The sequence below is a fragment of the Lissotriton helveticus genome, chromosome 11, assembly GCF_964261635.1.
Source record: "Lissotriton helveticus chromosome 11, aLisHel1.1, whole genome shotgun sequence".
NCBI lineage: Eukaryota > Metazoa > Chordata > Amphibia > Caudata > Salamandridae > Lissotriton > Lissotriton helveticus.
This window is the reverse complement of record NC_136072.1, coordinates 1,061,049,845-1,061,067,613: the sequence shown is the minus strand read 5'-3', so window position 1 is coordinate 1,061,067,613 and position 17,769 is coordinate 1,061,049,845. Positions and strand designations below refer to the sequence as shown.

At 53.0% G+C, this 17,769-nt stretch overlaps 1 protein-coding gene across 1 annotated transcript in view; it reads right to left on the bottom strand.

Annotated features, from left to right (window-relative positions):
• ARL6IP4 (ARF like GTPase 6 interacting protein 4) overlaps positions 1-17,769 on the bottom strand; it is an 86,859-nt gene that overhangs the window by 8,284 nt on the left and 60,806 nt on the right. The window lies entirely within an intron of this gene.

Below are 17,769 nucleotides of genomic sequence, written 5' to 3'. Positions count from 1 at the left end.
TGTCGCACCTCTTTTCTGCCTCTCTTCCACCCTCTCTAGCGTCTCGAAGCACTGAAGTGGCTGAAACAACACAGAATCACCCATATAAACAGATACCGAAAACAACATGGAAATATCTTAGAAACCTGCCCCTAATGCCCAATCCTGTGTGGCAGAATGTACAGTACATCAATGATGCACTTCCCCACCCTGCCTAAGGGTACAGTCACACAGTGGGATTCCTCAGGGTTCGTGGCTAGCAGCAGGGTCGGATAGATAACGCGGGCACTCGGGCAATGCCCGAGGGGACGGTGTACAGTTCCAGCTGTGGACTGCTTTTTTTTAGCAGTCTGGGGGCTGATATGGGTGGTTTTTGCGTTGTTTGGATACTGGCAGCAGCCCAATGGGTGCCTGAGTGGCCTTTATGGAGACAGATGGGCGTCCATTACCTCCCTTTTAACAGGCAGAGGTGTCACTCCCTTTCTCTCGCTGGGCCGGCCCATTAAATATGCATATTGGGGTCGTGGCTTTGCCAGCTGCAAGATGGCTGCACTCTAAGTGGGCTCTGCCGGCCAAGCTCAATTATCCGCTATAATCCTGCTGGCATCCTCACCTCTGCTGCACTCCGACGCCGAATCCTGATTCCCTGGCACGCGGGGCGCTGTCTCATCTCGCCACCGCCTCCCGGTCAGGCCCTGCTGCGGTGCTGTGCCTTCGGCTGGTGACGCTGGGCCTGTGGCCTCGGGACCGCGAGGTCGGCCTGCTCCTCCCTGGACTGCCTGTGACTGCGTGGAGCCGCGCACGGCGGTGGATCGATCGGACACACCTGTACCTCCTGTGGGTGAGTGGAGTCGCATCTGTGGCTTGCGAGGGGATAGGGCGGGTGCGGGCTGTTCCGCCCGGCCCTGTGTGCTCCGTACAGGTGCTTTGCATTCTGTGGCTTTCTGGCCGCTCCCCGCGGCCGACGCGGGCCCCCGGGCTCGGTAAAGTGAGCGCCGGGCCTCCCGCGACTCCCGCCCGTTCCGGCCTCAGTCTGGTGCGCATCCCCCCTGCCGGCTGCTCTCCTGTTCTACCGCGCGGGCGCTGCCTTCTGCCTTGTTGGGCCGAGCCTGGTCCCTCCTCCTGGTCTGGAGTCTCATCTTGGGGGCTGCGCCGGTGTTGCCGAGCCCCCGACCTGCAGCCGCCTCGCCTGTTCCCCCGCCTGTGTGATGTCTGCTATGGGGGGCGCCGCGGGTGCCTAACGTCCTCCCCACTGGCTGTATTTTCTCTAGCTGCCACCTGACTGACCAATGTGAGCTACAACCTGTGCACCTACCTCACCCCTGCTGATTGGTGCTGTGGCCCCTGTGGGCATCCTTGAGGCAACTGATCCCAGCTCCCTGCCTGACGCTCCTCCTGGCGTCTGGACGCTTCTTGTTGGCCTGGCCTGGCCTCCTATGGCTTAAGGTGCACCCTGCCTGGACCACTGCCCTCTGCTTGCCATGGCCTGGTCTGGTGGCTGGGTGTGTGTTGCGCTGCTACTCTTATCCCTCCTAAGGAGGCATTGACTGCTGGCCTTGCTGTGTCCACGTCAACCTCGCTCACCGCGGCCTTGCGGAATGGGTTGCCTGCCTCTATTTTACTAGTTTGACATCTGCCGTGTCTCCTGCTTGTCCACCTCCGTAACCAGATGCTGCAGAGGGAGCTTGCTCTGGTTGCACCTCTGTGGCTCCACACCTGTGTCACTGGCGCAAGGGGCTGCTGGTCGCGAATTGATCTTTGGCTGACCTCGCCGGATGTTTTGGCCTCGCTCACTGATGCAATGCACATGGCTCGCACCTTCTCAGATCATGCGCCGGTCCAGATCAGTCTTAGGCCGCCTAATTCCCTGCGATGGGCCTTTACTTGGCGTCTTCCTCCTAACGCACTCCAGGACTCTGTGTTCTGTGCGAATATTCATACAGCGATCACCATCTATTTTGATTTAAACAAGGGCTCCATCGATTCCGCCTCCACACTATGGGAGGGTTTCAAGGCCGTCATTCGGGGTGAATGTATTTCAAAACAGGTGGGCGTTCTCCACTCTATTCGCTCCACCCTGACTAAGCTCGAGGGGGAAATTAGGGATATGGATGCCGCCCAGGCCGCGTGCCCTAGCCCTGAGACGCTTGCGCTACTACACCAAAAGCATACCGAATTCTCAGATGAAGCTGGACGCGAGCTGTCTTTTCTGGGTTGGGAGGGTCGGGCGCGCCGCCCGGGCGTACTCTTGCTAACCTTCTTCGCCCACCGCAAGCTACCTCCTATATAACGGCCCTCAGCGATGGCGGCCGGGACAGAACCACCTCACCAGAGGACATAAAGTCCCGTTTTCCTGACTTTTATTCGCAACTCTACTCTTCCGGCACTCCCTTGCCACGGGAGGAGTTTGATCGATACTTTGAGTCTATTGCCCTCGTCTGGCTCGAGGACCACCATCGTATTTTCCTTGATGAACCTTTTTCCAGGGAGGAAATATTGGCAGCCATCAATAGCTGCCTAGTTCTGGGACACCCCCGCGCCGCACGGCCACCAGCTGCTGTGTGCGCTCACCCTGCCTGACTGCCTCGTAGCTGCCTCGCTGATCCGCGTGACCACGCCCCCCTGCCTTCGCGCGGCGGGGCCGTGCTCGCCTGACCGGCCTCGGTAGTTTTTTGCCTTTCTGCATTCTTCTCAGTTTGTTTTGTTTTGTTTTGCCATTCTTTACTGCCTGTATCTTTTACCCCGTGTTGTAAGTGCCTTCTAGTGCTGCTCTGCCCGTCGTCCCCCTCCCCGCTTCCCGCCACCGCCGATTGCCCCGCCCCTTTTGCTTTCTGTACCCTCCCCGCTCCCGCCTCCCAGCTGCTCCGCCCACCCGCGCACTTGGCCATATATGGCGACCGTGCGACGCAGGTGAGTGTGTCCTAGTTCTGGGACACCCCCGCGCCGCACGGCCACCAGCTGCTGTGTGCGCTCACCCTGCCTGACTGCCTCGTAGCTGCCTCGCTGATCCGCGTGACCACGCCCCCCTGCCTTCGCGCGGCGGGGCCGTGCTCGCCTAACCGGCCTCGGTAGTTTTTTGCCTTTCTGCATTCTTCTCAGTTTGTTTTGTTTTGTTTTGCCATTCTTTACTGCCTGTATCTTTTACCCCGTGTTGTAAGTGCCTTCTAGTGCTGCTCTGCCCGTCGTCCCCCTCCCCGCTTCCCGCCACCGCCGATTGCCCCGCCCCTTTTGCTTTCTGTACCCTCCCCGCTCCCGCCTCCCAGCTGCTCCGCCCACCCGCGCACTTCGCCATATATGGCGACCGTGCGAACGCGCAGCGGGCGCGCCGATTGTGCGCCGAAGGCGCGCCAAAGGTAAGCCCGTCTGCGCCCGTCCGCGCCTGGACCGCGCCCAGTGCCAGGACCCCTGGCCCCCACCGACGGAAGCCGCCCCGACGAACCTACAACGCCGCCGAACTCCTCGCACTCAACACCAGCGGCATCCCAGGATGCCACCGAGCCACCCCGAAGAACACCCACGGACCCTTCAGCTGCCACGCCTGCAAGTTCTCCTGCATCCGGACCCACCCTGCACCAACACCCGCCAAGCCGATCACCAGCATCAACCACCTCAAGTGCATCCTGGCTCAACACCCGCTCCGTCCACAGACACGCCATCGAACTCTGGAACCTCCTCGACACCACTGCCCCCGACGTCGCCTTCCTCACTGAGACCTGGATGAACGCCTCCTCAGCGCCCGACATCGCCATCGCCATCCCAGAGGGCTACAAGATCACACGAAGGGACCGCACCGCCAACCAGACGGGAGGAGGAATCGCCATCATCCACAGAGACACCATCCGCATCACGACCAACACCGAGGACACCCTAACCACCGCCGAACACCTGCACTTCCAGATCCACACGGACCCCAGGACAACCCTCAGAGGCACCCTGATCTACCGACCCCCAGGACCACGCACACGATTCAGCGAGGACATCGCCGACTTCATCAGCCCGCATGCCCTCCCCTCCGCCGACTACATCCTCCTGGGGGACCTCAACTTCCACCTGGAGAACAACAGCGACCGCAACACCACCACCCTGCTAGACAACCTCGCCAACCTCGGACTCAAGCAGCTGGTGACCACCCCCACCCACCTCGCCGGACACACACTCGACGCCGTCTTCTCATCCAGCAAAGACATCGCCTTCAGCCACGCCACAGGACTCCACTGGACGGACCACAGCTGCGTCCACTTCACCTTCAGAAGAACGACGATCCACCACCACCAGCAACAGGTTGCCCAAAGAAGCTGGAACAAGATCACAGCCGACCAGCTCACCGCCTCCCTGAGCCAGCACCCTCCCGCCGGCTCAGCGAACCCCAGCCAGGCCGCCGACAACCTCACCAAGTGGATCAGCAACTGCGCGGACGAACTCGCCCCTCTGAGGACCCCGCCCAGCAGACCCGGCAGCAGGAAAACCCCATGGTTCACCGACGAACTCAAGAGCTCCAAGAAGAACTGCCGAGCCCTCGAGAAAGCGTGGAGAAGGGAACCAACAATGGACAACAGGACCAACCTCAAGCTCGCCACCCGGAAACACCACCAACTGATCCGCGCCACCAAGAAAAATGCCTACAAGGACCGGCTAGACAACAACGCACACAACTGCAAGGAACTCTTCAACATCGTGAAAGAGCTCTCCAACCCCAACGCCGGAAACAACGACATCACCCCGTCGCAAGACCTCTGCAACTCCCTCGCCTCATTCTTCCACAACAAGATCGCGGACATACACAACAGTTTCAGCATCCAACCGACGCACGCCACGACCACAGCAACGCCACCCACCACCACCCTCCGCGCCTGGACTCCGATCAGCACCGAAGACACCATCCGCACTATGAACTCAATCCACTCCGGATCTCCAACCGACCCCTGCCCTCATCACACCTTCAACAAGGCCGACGCTGTCATCGCACCCCACCTGCGGGACATCATCAACACCTCCTTCGACACCGCCACCTTCCCGGAGAGCTGGAAGCACGCGGAACTCAGCGCTCTACTCAAGAAACCTACAGCGGACCCCACCGAACTCAAGAACTACCGTCCCATCTCGCTCCTCCCGTTCCCGGCCAAAGTCATCGAAAAGACAGTCAACAAACAGCTGGCCGCCTTCCTAGAGACGAATGGATCCCTCGACCCCTCACAGTCTGGCTTCCGAGCCAACCACAGCACAGAGACCGCCCTCATCGCTGCCACTGATGACATCCGAACCCTGATGGACAACGGAGAAACAGCGGCCCTCATCCTCCTAGACCTCTCCGCGGCGTTCGACACTGTCTGCCACCGCACCCTAGTACAGCGCCTCGGCAACATCGGAATCCAGGAGAAGGCACTGGAATGGATCACCTCCTTCCTCGACGGAAGAACACAAAGAGTCCGCCTACCACCGTACAAATCAGAGGCCACCAAAGTCATCTGCGGCGTCCCCCAAGGATCCTCGCTGAGCCCCACCCTCTTCAACGTCTACATGAGCCCCCTCGCGGCCATCGCACGCAAACACAACCTCAACATAATCTCCTACGCCGACGACACCCAGCTGATCCTCTCCCTGACCAACGACCCCGCCGCCGCCAGAACCAACCTGCACGAAGGGATGAGAGATGTAGCCGAGTGGATGACTACCAGCCGCCTGAAACTGAACTCAGACAAGACGGAGGTCCTCATCCTGGGCTCCTCGCCCTCCGCCTGGGACGACTCCTGGTGGCCCCCCGCCCTGGGCACCGTACCCAAACCGACGGACCACGCACGCAACCTGGGCTTCATCCTGGACTCCTCCCTCTCCATAACCAGACAAGTCAACGCCGTCTCCTCATAATGCTTCAACATCCTACGCATGCTACGGAAGATCTTCTGGTGGATCCCCACCGAGACCAGGAAGACCGTCACCCAGGCCCTCGTCACCAGCCGACTGGACTACGGCAACGCCCTCTACGCCGGAACCACCGCCAAGCTCCAGAAGAGACTCCAGCGGATACAGAACGCCTCAGCCAGACTCATCCTCGACCTCCCACGAAACAGCCACATCTCCGGACATTTGAGAGACCTGCACTGGCTCCCCGTCAGGAAAAGAATCACCTTCCGTCTCCTCACCTACGCACACAAAGCCCTGCACGACCAAGGCCCGAGCTACCTCAACAACCGAATCAACTTCTACGCTCCCAAACACCACCTCAGATCAACCAGCCACGCCCTCGCCGAGGTCCCACGCATCCGAAGAGCGACTACAGGAGGAAGGTCCTTCTCCTACCTAGCCGCCAAGACCTGGAACTCCCTCCCGACCGACCTTCGCCTGACCCAGGACCACCTCACCTTCAGGAAGAAGCTCAAGACCTGGCTGTCCTAGCGCCTTGAGACCCTATGGGTGAGTAGTGCGCTATATGAATGTATTGATTGATTGATTGATAGCCTACCTGGTGACAAGACCCCTGGCCTGGATGGCCTGCCAGCCTCTTTTTACAAAATGTTTGCTGACCTCCTGAACCGCATTTGGCGGCCATGTACAATGAGTCTTTCGACACTGGTCTATTCCCGCCATCTTTGCGTGAGGCGTTGATTACCCTGCTTCTCAAGCCTGACAAGCCAGCCGACTGCCAAGACTCCTACCGCCCTCTTTCCCTTATAAACATAGATAACAAAATCTTTGCTAAATTGATTGCCTCCCGTCTTCTTCTACTAATGCCCAACATCGCCCTCCCTGATCAATTTGGTTTCATTCCTGGGAGGGCAACCTCACATAAACTTCGTACCATTTTCACTGTCCTGCAACAAATTAATCCTAATTTACCGGCTGTGGCTGTCCTTCTCGATGCAACTAAGGCGTTCGATACGCTGGAGTGGCCTTTCTTATTTTACATTCTACCGTGTATGGGTTTCAGCTACATTTTTCTGCGCAAGGTTAAACTCCTCTATACTAATCCATCGGCGCGTCTCCGCATTAATGGTCAGATTTCTGACCCCATTAGTATTACCTGTGGAACACGCCAGGGGTGCCTGCTATCGCCCATGCTTTTTGCCATCGCGATGGAGCCCCTGGCCGCCAGGCTTCTGCAGCACCATACTCACAGAGGTATAGGATTCTCGTCCCGCTCCCTGCTCGTCTCAATGTACGTGGACGATGTCACCCTATATGTCCGCCATCCTAAGGAAAACCTAAACCCCCTGGTCTGGGAAATTATATGTCTTGGCGGGCTTTCGGGCATCCAGGTGAACTGGAGCAAGTCTGTTCTATTCCCCTTGACTGATGCCACTGTTCCATTCCCACCTGATTTTCCGTTTGTGTGGGCATCTGTCCCCACGCGCTATTTGGGCATATGGTCAAGTAGGGATTTGAACGAGCTGTGGAGGTCAAACTTTGGGAGGGCTGTGGATTGGCTCGAATCCAGGATCCCCTCATGGAGCCGATTGCCTCTATCTCTGCCGGGCCGAATTGCAGTTGCCAAAATGGTGGTCCTTCCTAAATTCCTCTATCTCTTCCTGAACATTCCCTTACTTCTCACTTTTTTCGCAAAATGCGCTCTCTAGTTATCTCGCTTGTATGGGCGGGTAAACAACCTAGGGTGGCTTATGATATCCTCACTCTCCCTATGTCTGCCGGTGGGATGGGCGTGCCTGATTACAAGATCTACGCCTTGTGTGCTCAGGCTAGCTTCCTGCACTTTTGGATTCACCCCACCCCCTATCAGCCCCACGTCGCAGTTGAGACCAATGTGGCTTCTCCTTGGCCCCTGTTCACAGCTTTGTTTGCGCCGGCGGTGCGCCCTCGTGCGGAGGTCGACACGGTTCAGACGCTACGTTGGGCCTGGTCTTGCTTGAGTCAGCTTTCTGGTCTTTCGCTACTCTCTGCCAACTCCATGCCAATTGTAAACCACCCAGATTTCCCTTCCCTTCAGTCTTCCAGCATGTCCCGACATGCGACGCGATTGGGTCTGAGAACGGTGGCGGATCTGTACCCTGAGAACTCCTTTTACTCTCTCCCAGACTCCTCGGGGCTGCAGGACACGCTTTTATTCTATCAGCTGCGCGCCACTTGCCGGAAGCTGCACCGTACATTCCCTCAACCCACTTTTCCGGCTCTGGACTTCATATACACTTCCCCGTCACCGCATAAGTTAGTTACCAAACTGAACGCTTTTTCCCTAGTGTCAGCCCCCATTTCCTCGGATCGTGCGCGGGAGGCATGGAGTGCGGACCTCGGTACTGTCATTTCGGAAACTGACTGGCTTTACTGCTGTAATCAAATGAAAAAGCTGTCACCGAACTATCGGCTCCGCCTGATTCACTTCAAATACTTGCATAGGTTGTACCGCACCCCAGTGCAGCTTTGCCGGCTCGGGCTCACCCCTGGTGATAATTGTGTACGCTGCGCTGCTCCTGCCGTGGACTTTGCCCATTTAGCGTGGCTCTGCCCTAAGGTTCCTGAGTTCTGGCGGGCGGTGTGTTCCACCGTTTCTGACATCACCGGCGGTGCGGCCCGATCCACCCCTGTGCCTTCTCGGCTTTGTTAAGTTTTGCCTTGATGCCTCTCGGCGTCTGATATCGATGCTGCTGGTTCTTGCCAGACACAGAGTGGCCATGTGCTGGGGCCGGCGGCCTGCTCCTAAAGTTGAAAGTTGGTTGGAGGATGCCTCTCGTTGCCAGACTCTCCTATCGGAGTTCTGGGACTTAATGCCTACCAGATCTCGTCCTGTTGACATTTGGGGCCCCTTGGTCGCCTACCTTCTCTCCCGATCCCACCCCAGCGGCGTTGCCTCTCCCCGCTGGCCCTGTGTCCGCGGCGGCCGCCGGCACTGGTCAGTGACTGCCCCCCCCCCTCTCCATGAGCACCCCTGCTGTTTTAGAACCCCCATTGCAGCTGCCATTTCAGGTGTGCTCACTAGGGGGGATGTGGCCCTGGTAAAGTGGAGTTGGGTCTTCAACATTTCAGGCTTATCGAGTTACTGTTCAATGTAATCCACTTGAAACTAAATGACTGACTTGAACGGTATTTTGCTGTGGAGAACTGTGGATTTGCACGATGTATTGTGTATGACATGATTTCATTCCTCAATAAAGGTTTTTGAAAAATAAAAAAAATAAAAATGCATATTGAGAGCGGTCAGGGGGCCAGAGCAGAAGTGGTCTCACTTGTTTTCAGGTGTGTTTCACCAGTTTAAACTAATCCGTGCATTTTTTTTAACCCCCCCTTTTTTTAATAAAACTTTGCCGAAGCAGTGTTTTGCAGAAAGGCAATATGCAAATGTGGGCCTTTTTTTTTTATTTTAGCGTGCCCGGGACGATTTTTAATCCCAATCCAACCCTGGCAAGCAGCCCTCACACTCCTTCACGCCTCCACCATTCTCAGTGCCAATCTGATGGTCAGCTGTGTGCATGCACTAGCACTTCAAAGGACTGAAATTACCTAGTGGGCACCGGAGCACCGTACACAGAGACGGTCTTTTGTGTTCACTGGTCAGTACCTGGATGAGCAGGGACTGGCCCCTTAACACAAACTTTCCCGGACCGCCCCAGCTCACTTTTTTTATTTATTTATTTATTTAATGCGTTTTTTAATGAAGGTGTTAGAGCGCTTCACAATAAGAACAGTAGTGAAACATGAGGAAAAATTGCAACTCAGCATGTTACAAAAGCAAACATTACGTTACATAAGGCAATAGTGACAGTTGTGCATGTATTAAGAGCAAACAAAGTACAAGAGGTAGCAAACAATACATTACAAGAGGGAAAGTGACGTGTGCATGTTACAAAGGAGTACACAATACAAGTAGAAGTATAATACTGCAATAAATGGCAGACTCTCAAACCATAAGAACACATTGGGAAGGCACTTCTATAGTCATGTAGAACAGAGTTTTCTATAATGGAAGGACTTCCTTCAGATGATAGAGAGGGCGTGAATTAAATTTGGAAGTGTCCTTGAAGGAGGAGAGCTTTGAGGTCAGTTTTGAAGGTTTGGGAAGATGTGGTGGTCCTGAGCTGAGGCGGAAGTGAGTCCCAGATTGTCACCGCGTTGCCTGAAAAGGATTGGGCCATCGACCTTTCCTTCTTTAAAGTGGGAGGTTCAAGCAATAGATTTTCCGCATTACGTGATGGTCTAGAGCCTCCAGAGAGTTTCAGTTTATTCGCCAGGTAGCGAGGAGAGGAGGAGTGCATGGCTTTGTGGGTGATACAGGCAGTCTTGTAGATAGATCTTGCCTTGATGGGAACCCAACAGAGGGTGGATAAAATGGGTGTGATGTGGTCACTTCTTTTGGCCCCATATATGAAACGAGCTGCTGAATGGAGAACAGATTTAAGGGGGGACAGGTGGGATTTGGGGAGGCCAGTAAGAAGAGGGTTGCAGTAGTCCAGTCTGGAGAGAGCCAGCGATTGGACTATGGTTTTAAGGTCATGCTCCGGGAAGGAGCGACGAATCCCCCAAAGAAGGCGCAGTTGGTATCGAGCAGACTTTGCAATGGAATTTATGTGGGAGAGTAGATTGAGGTATGTGTCAAGTACGACACCAAGGGATATTGCGCTGTTGACAATGATGCGTATATTGTTAAGTAGATTCATCTGATCCATCCATGATTGATCCGGGGGAGGAGAAATTGAGGAGGAGAGGAGGAGGAATTCAGTTTTAGAGGGATTCAGAATCAGTTGATGAGTAAACATCCAGTTTTGAATGGAGTCGAGAGTAGAGCGTAGGATGGAGTGATCGTGAGTGGAGGCAACCTTGAGGTAGATTTGAGTGTCGTCCGCATAGAGATGGTAGTGGATCCCAGACTTAGTTAGGAGATTTCTCAGTGGTTCTAAATAGAGATTGAACAATGTGGGTGCAAGTATAGAGCCTTGGGGAACACCTTGGCCTACCGCCAAAGGAGATGAAAGAATATTCGCCATTTTGATCATTTGGGATCTATCAGAGAGGAAGTAAGTAAACCATTTAAGCACAGTGCCCTCCATGCCCATTCTCTGTTGAAGAGTGTTAAGGAGAGTGTTGTGATTGACAGTGTCAAAGGCTGCAGAAAGGTCAAGAGAATAAGAAGACAAGACTCCCCAGAATTGAGTATCCGCAGCGCGTCATCACTTGCAGCAGTGCTGTTTCAGTGCTGCAGTTTTGAATGAAGCCGGACTTGAAATTGTCAAGGAGATCATTGTCCTTGATATGACGAGAGAGCTGTTTCGCTACACATCTTTCTGTGATTTTCACAAGTAAAGGTAGGTTAGTGATGGGGCGGATGTTGTTGAGGTCGTTCGCATCAGCAGTGGGTTTTTTAAGCAGAGGGGTGAACTGCCCAGTTTTGAAGGCAACAGGAAGAGAGCCTTGACAGAGGGAGAGGTTAACCAAAGTGGTCCAATAGGACAGAGAATGGGTGTAGAAGTCAATGGCAATGGCACTAGGGATGGGGTCAAGAGAATGGTGGAGGGCTTTGTTTCGAGGATGCATCTGAGGAGGGCATCTGAGGAGATGGGGTCAAAGTTCTGCCAAATGGCTAAGGATTTGCGCTCCTCTGGAGGGGTAGGATGACTGACCTGATCCACAACTGATTTCACTTTTTCGTCAAAGAATATAGCGAATTCCGCTACTTTTGTTTTTTAGAGTCCTCCATCTTGGAGGTTGGGGAAGAGCAGGCTGGATTCTTGATGAGATCGAATCGTTTTTTGGGTCTATTTTTGGCTTAGTCGAGGAGGGTTCTGAAGTGCGTCGCTTTTCCAAGGAAGATGTGCTTGTGGTACTCGGATCTTGCTGAATGAAGAATGGCCAAATTATCGGTGGAGGGCGCTTGTCTCCATTGTTTCTCCAGGAATCTTAGGTACTTCCTTTCTTTATAGAGGGATTTGTTGAACCAAGGTGCTGAGGGAGTGGCCCTTTTCTTTTTGCTATGGAGAGGAGCGACGTTATTGACTTAGACTGTAAAGACTGTGAGGCATTGGGAGGTGAGTTCATTAACATCTATGTTCGGGTCTAGCCTTGGAAGTGATAGCAAAGCTGATTCACAGAGGGTACCGAGGTCAATATTTTTAGTGTCACGGAACCAGGAGGTAGCCCTCTTAGGTTGGCAGAGAGTTATATAGTGTGATAGATGAAGAGAGAATGGGATGAGAAAGTGGTCAGACCAGTCTACATGAACAGGGGTAGCGATAGTAAGCATGCCTGTTTTCGAAATAACAAGGTCCAGGATTGAGCCCTTAGAGTGTGCTGTTTATGTGCAGTGTTGGATAAGATCGTTTGCAGAGAGGAAGGTGGCCAGCAAATTCGAGGAGGATTCTTGGGGCAAGCCCCAGTGGAGATTGAAGTCACCCACGAAGATCTGATTGTCACTTTGCGAGTATTGGTCGCTAATGAAGTCAGTGAGTTCCTCCATAAATGAGGGGCCGCTACAAGGCGGGCAGTAAATGGCATGGAATCTGAGGGATGAGCGGTGGTGCAATTGAAGTTCAAGGGATAGGCATTCAAAAGTGCGGAAGGAGCTGTTAGGAAAAGCCTTAAGTTGAAGGGAGTTTCTAAAGATGACTGCAACACCTCCCTCAACTTTGTCAATTCTGTCATTTCTAAATATAGAATAGCCTGTGGGTACTAGGAGATCAAACAAAGCGTGAGAGGTAACGTTGAACCAGGTCCCTGTGAGGAAGAGCATGTCAATATTGTGAAGTAAGATGGTGTCAGAGATTTCAAGTTTGTGTTTCTATTGCAGATTTGCAGTTGTGGAGCAGACAGCGCAGCTCTGTTGAGACTGTTTTGGTGACGGGGGCACTTGGGCTATGAGGGGTGATAGGGATGTTGTACTTATACGAGGGTGCTCGGTGGGTTTAGGTGGATGAGTGGTTCTGACAGAGGAGATGGTCGGAATAGTGTAGATAGTAGGGCTACTTGGAGATGAAAGTGGAAGAAGGGTGGCGTTCGAAGGCTTGTGTGAGTTTGCGATGTTTGCAGATTCCAGGTTATGCTTGGCTATTATGGGGTGTGGGGGCGAGGTGCAACTTGTGGGAAGGTGAGTGTTTTCCAAAGAAATTGAGGTGTATGGAAACCTGGAAATCTTGGAGCTTAAAAGTGAAATGGTAGCTTCAAGTTGGGAGATGGAGGTGATGAGAGAGCCTAGCTTATTTTCCAGAGACCAGAGAGAGTAGGGCAGAGCACGGCATGTTGGGTGGCTCGATGGAAACAAGAGGGGGTGCAATTGGTGGTGGAAGGCAGGGGGAAGTCAGGGGACGGGAGGGGAGTTGGGGTATAGGGTTCAGAGGTGGGGAAAGGTGGAGGTTGCGAGCGGGCGTTGGTGCATCAGAGGTGAAAGGAGAGCTGTCTTTGTTGTTGTTGCAAGAAGGATAGGAATTAAGGACATAATTAGGGGAGGTAGGTGAGGAGCGAGGCGTTGGGGCGGAGGGAGAGGGGAGGAATGTGTGGAGACACAGGAATGAAGGAGGTTTGGGAGGAAGCGAGGGGAGGGGGTTGGAGAGGTCCTGTATTCTAGGTGAGGTGGCTGTGAGGGAACAGGCATCTGGCAGAGTGAGGGGGGTGGGAGATAGGGAAGTTGAAGAAAGGAAGTGGTTCTGCTAGGCCCGAGGGAGTGAAAGGGTTACCAAGGTGGGAAAGGGGGTAGCACAGTATTGGAGGAAGGAGAGAGATGCAATGGGTTTGCGGAGAAATCAGGGTACATAGCGAGGGGAGGAGGGAGAAGAAGAGAAGAGGAGGGAATATGGGGGACGTAAGGAAAGTTAACTAGGGGGAAGGTTGGAGGAGAGGTGGACTAAAAAGGGAGGTGGCAGGTAGGGATAGGGAGGAGGAGGTGAGATTGGATGGTGCAGATTGGCCGAGGAGCAGGTTAGCTAGAGGTCTGGCTGAAGTGATGAAGGGGGGGGGATACTGTGAGGGGGGAAGAAGGGGAGAGGAGGGCACAGGGGAGGGGGAGGGAAGAAGGTTGACCTGTGCCTCCCAAGGGTGCAGCCTATTGGAGTGTAGGGGGGTCAGGGGCGGAGAGAGGGAGCAATGGGTGGAGCTAGATAAAGAGTCAAGGGTCAACCAGGTCGCAGGGGAGGGGAGTAGGGAAGGGAAGAGGTGGTCAAAGAGAGAGAGACAGGTGTCTTTGGCTTGGATCATGACTGTACCGTTGTTATGTGAGATAGTGAGGGAGCCGTTGTACCTCGCAGAGGGGGATATTTTTAGCTGTTTCCCATGAGGGATAGAGGAGGAGGAGGTGACGTTAAGGGAGTTATGTAAGCTGGTGGACCAAGAGGGGATGGGGTGAGTGAAGAAAATGAAATCGTTTTTGAGTCTCCCATGACGACCATTGTAAAATTGATCAACAAAAAGGGAATCAGGGAAACATTCCATGGTGTTATGCTTGAACCGTTTTGCTGCAGCTTTAGTCAGGTAAGGAGGATAAATTATTTTGTAGCAATTAATTCCAGACTTAACTCGAGTGGTGGCCATGTTGGGAAAATAAGGAGGAGGAGGGTGGTGGGGATAAGAGAGGGGTGTTATCAGGAAGGCGGTGGTGAGTAGTAGTGTAAGGACAAATAGGGGGCACATATTCCAGACGTCGGGTGAAGATATCTGAACTAATGTGCAGTCCAGGAAGTGAGGCGATTAGGAACAGATTGTTATTTCAGAGCAGGAGAAGATGGGGCACAGATTCCAGTAGTTGAGAAAGCTTTACTGCTTGGGAGTCACTACGATTCCGTTAGTATTTTGATGGACCCTTTACCTAGGTAATCACCTAATATACATGGACCCACCTGGCACTAGAGCATATTTTCAAGGGAATTGTTTACACATGACAGTGCCAACTGGACCACTGTCAGAACCATCACAAAGCGAACTTAGTAAATGTAAAACAAATCATAAACGTACAACCAGTAACCACTAGTAAACACTGTACCTAGCATCAGCATGTAACAAAAAACACATTACTCACAGCATCACATTAGGCGCCAAACGCATTGTATGCCCATAATCTCAACAGTCTAATATTAGACCCTAACCTCCTAAGTATCACTAACATTAGGGGCATAAAGCACAGGGTGGTGCATAATCTCACTAGCATAAACAATAACATGCAAGATATTCTCATAATCATACAAACTACATTTAGAGGTAACCAGGACAGGGTGCATTGATCATACTACATGAAAAACATTTCCTGGCACTACATAATCACATTAGGGCCTGGTGCCCAACAAGCCTCCCAGTCCCCCTGGCCATCTCAAATGGGCTCCGTGGATGGTCACTGCCAGTTGGACTAAGCTGGGGGGGGAGGGGGAAGCAAAGGAGACAGTGTCAATGTCAATAGGAGATTGTAAAACTCTGTATAGTGTAACTCTGGGATGTAGTCCTATCGCTCTTTCCTTGAATCGAGCCTCACTGGGTATAGTCCTCTGTCACTCTCCATAGAGATTGATTGAAGTGGTTGGTCCTTTGTTTCTATTTAGTAGTAAATTGTGCATCATAGTCCTATGTCTTTTCCCATGAGTTGGTGTGGACTAAGTAGTCCTTTCTATATTTAAGAGATTATGCCTGCCATTTTGATGGGAGGAACTGCTGGTGATTACAACTTGAGCACAAAATGGGGTGCCTGGCACTGAAAACCGGGCTATCTAGGTGTAGCAAGTGTAATAATCAGCAGTAAATGAACAAATGATGTACAAAAGAGGTCGACCAATGGTTTTGGAAAATAAATAGGATGGGTTCCCCCTACCACAGGTCAGCGCTTTAGTGCTCATGTGAGCTGCAAACAAAGCGAGTTTGTGACCGAACTTCTTATTCCTCGTATGTGCTCCTAAGCGAGCTATTTTCGATGCCAATGCCCATCCCCGTGGAAATGCATTGCCGATGCTCTCTCTGATTCTCTGCTCCTTCGCAGCAATCAGCCAGTCCCCCTTATACTGCTTTCTGCCTCTTTGAGACGGCCGGTACACTTGGCCACTAGCTCGTCCCTCAGCCGCCCCCTCAGCAATGTGTGTCAGCGTGGGGCCGGGGGGGAGCTTCCCGCACCAGTCCCTACTCGGTGCCTGTGAGGCCTGCTTGTGCTGCTGCTCAGGGGTGGCTCGCTCCTCTCAGTTCCCTTTGGCAGCGCCGCTTGACCCTGGTGCGCTCGGCATCTCTCAATCGCCTTTCCGTGGGGCGTCCTCCCTCTGCGTCCAGTATTTGGCAATCCGGTCCACTCTGCACGGGGCCGGGCAGCCGCACCTCTGGAGTCCCGCTCTTCTCAGCACAACACAGCCTGTCGTCTGTATACTGGGGGAGAGTTCAGGCCACCCTCACTCTGCCGCAGTCTTCAGCTCTCGCCATTCCGCTGCGTCGGCCCCTCCTACTGTCCTTCCATTGGTGGGTGAGCGAGACCGGGTCCTCCCGCCCCTAACCAAACTCTTCTTCTGCTTTCTCGCAGCAGAAACATAAAATGGAATTTATAATATCATTTTATGTTTCTGCTTCTCGCACTGCGAGAAAGCAGTGGGGCGACGCTCCTCCGCCCACATGGAGGAGCCGCTCTTGGTTGGCACAACCTTAATGCACACTGCTCCATGCGCACCCCTCAGAAAATTGGTGCCCTGCCAGCTCGCCCATGCTAGAGGCAGGAACTGACAGTACACATTAGAGGCACCAGGTAGATCTTGGTCCTGTAAAGGTGGACCAGTGGAATGGCATCAACCCAAGGCAAAGTTTGTTCACTGTCGGGCCTGCGGATTGAGATGCTGGGAAGAGAGAGAAAGAGATCTCAGTGGTTTCCTCAACCTTAGGAGTAGCGCTGCAACCTCAGCGTTCGATTTGTCACAAAAATAAGCCCAAGGGTGCAAAACTGGTCTTAGCAGCCCATTGCCAAATACCAGGTTGTCCAATACCAAGGCTGCCTACTTCTGGTTGTGCCCGTACCCCTTTCTCTCTCTTCCACAGTGCTTAGTTGGTAGCCCGAGGAGAGCTCTGCAGCCTTCCCCACCCCATTGCCCCCCCTTGCCAGCAATGCTAATGGCAGCATCAGCACAACTTTCTAATCATCACACTCCGGCAAGTGTTGCAATTCAGACTATTCCAGACCACCCAAAGCTATCAACTGGCATGGAATAGTCTAAATTGGCATTTTAATGTACACTGAATCATTAAACACGGCTGTTGTGCTCATCTCAAAATCAGACAGACAGCGCTACCTTGTGGTAGACTGTCATTAGTGCTGCGGTTGAGAATTAGGTGCCGGTGCTGAGCACCGGAATCCACCAGCTCAAATAAGCACTGTTCTTCCACCGCCCTACATTACAGTCTATCTCCCTTTTGCAGGTTCCTTCGCAAACCTGTGTTTTTTTTGCTGTTGTCACTGTGTTTCCTTTTTCTCCTCCTTTCTTTTAATGTGGGTCAACGTCTGAAGATGAAAAATAAGTCCACGCCTCCAAAAAGAAGTGCTGGTGACCACCACCTGCCAAAATTAGACAGTCTGAGGTGTAGAGGGGCGTGGCTTCAAAATCTTGGGGAAGATAATTAAAATACTTCTATCTGGTCCTACATAAAAGGACCCTTTATCTGTCAATCTACCCAACCAATATGTAGAGTTCAGTATGTAGAGAGCACTTTCTTTTTCCTATCATTCGGCGCCGGGAAACCCTTGGGTAGCTATGCGCTTTATAAGATTAAAATAACATAACATAACACAGGTGTTTACAGGCACAACAGTATTCCAAGGTGCGTGCTTTGGAATCATACTGTGTGATTATCTGGGACACTCAACACGTCCTCTTAAACAATAGTGACAGGTAGTGAACCGAAGCATGATAGTAT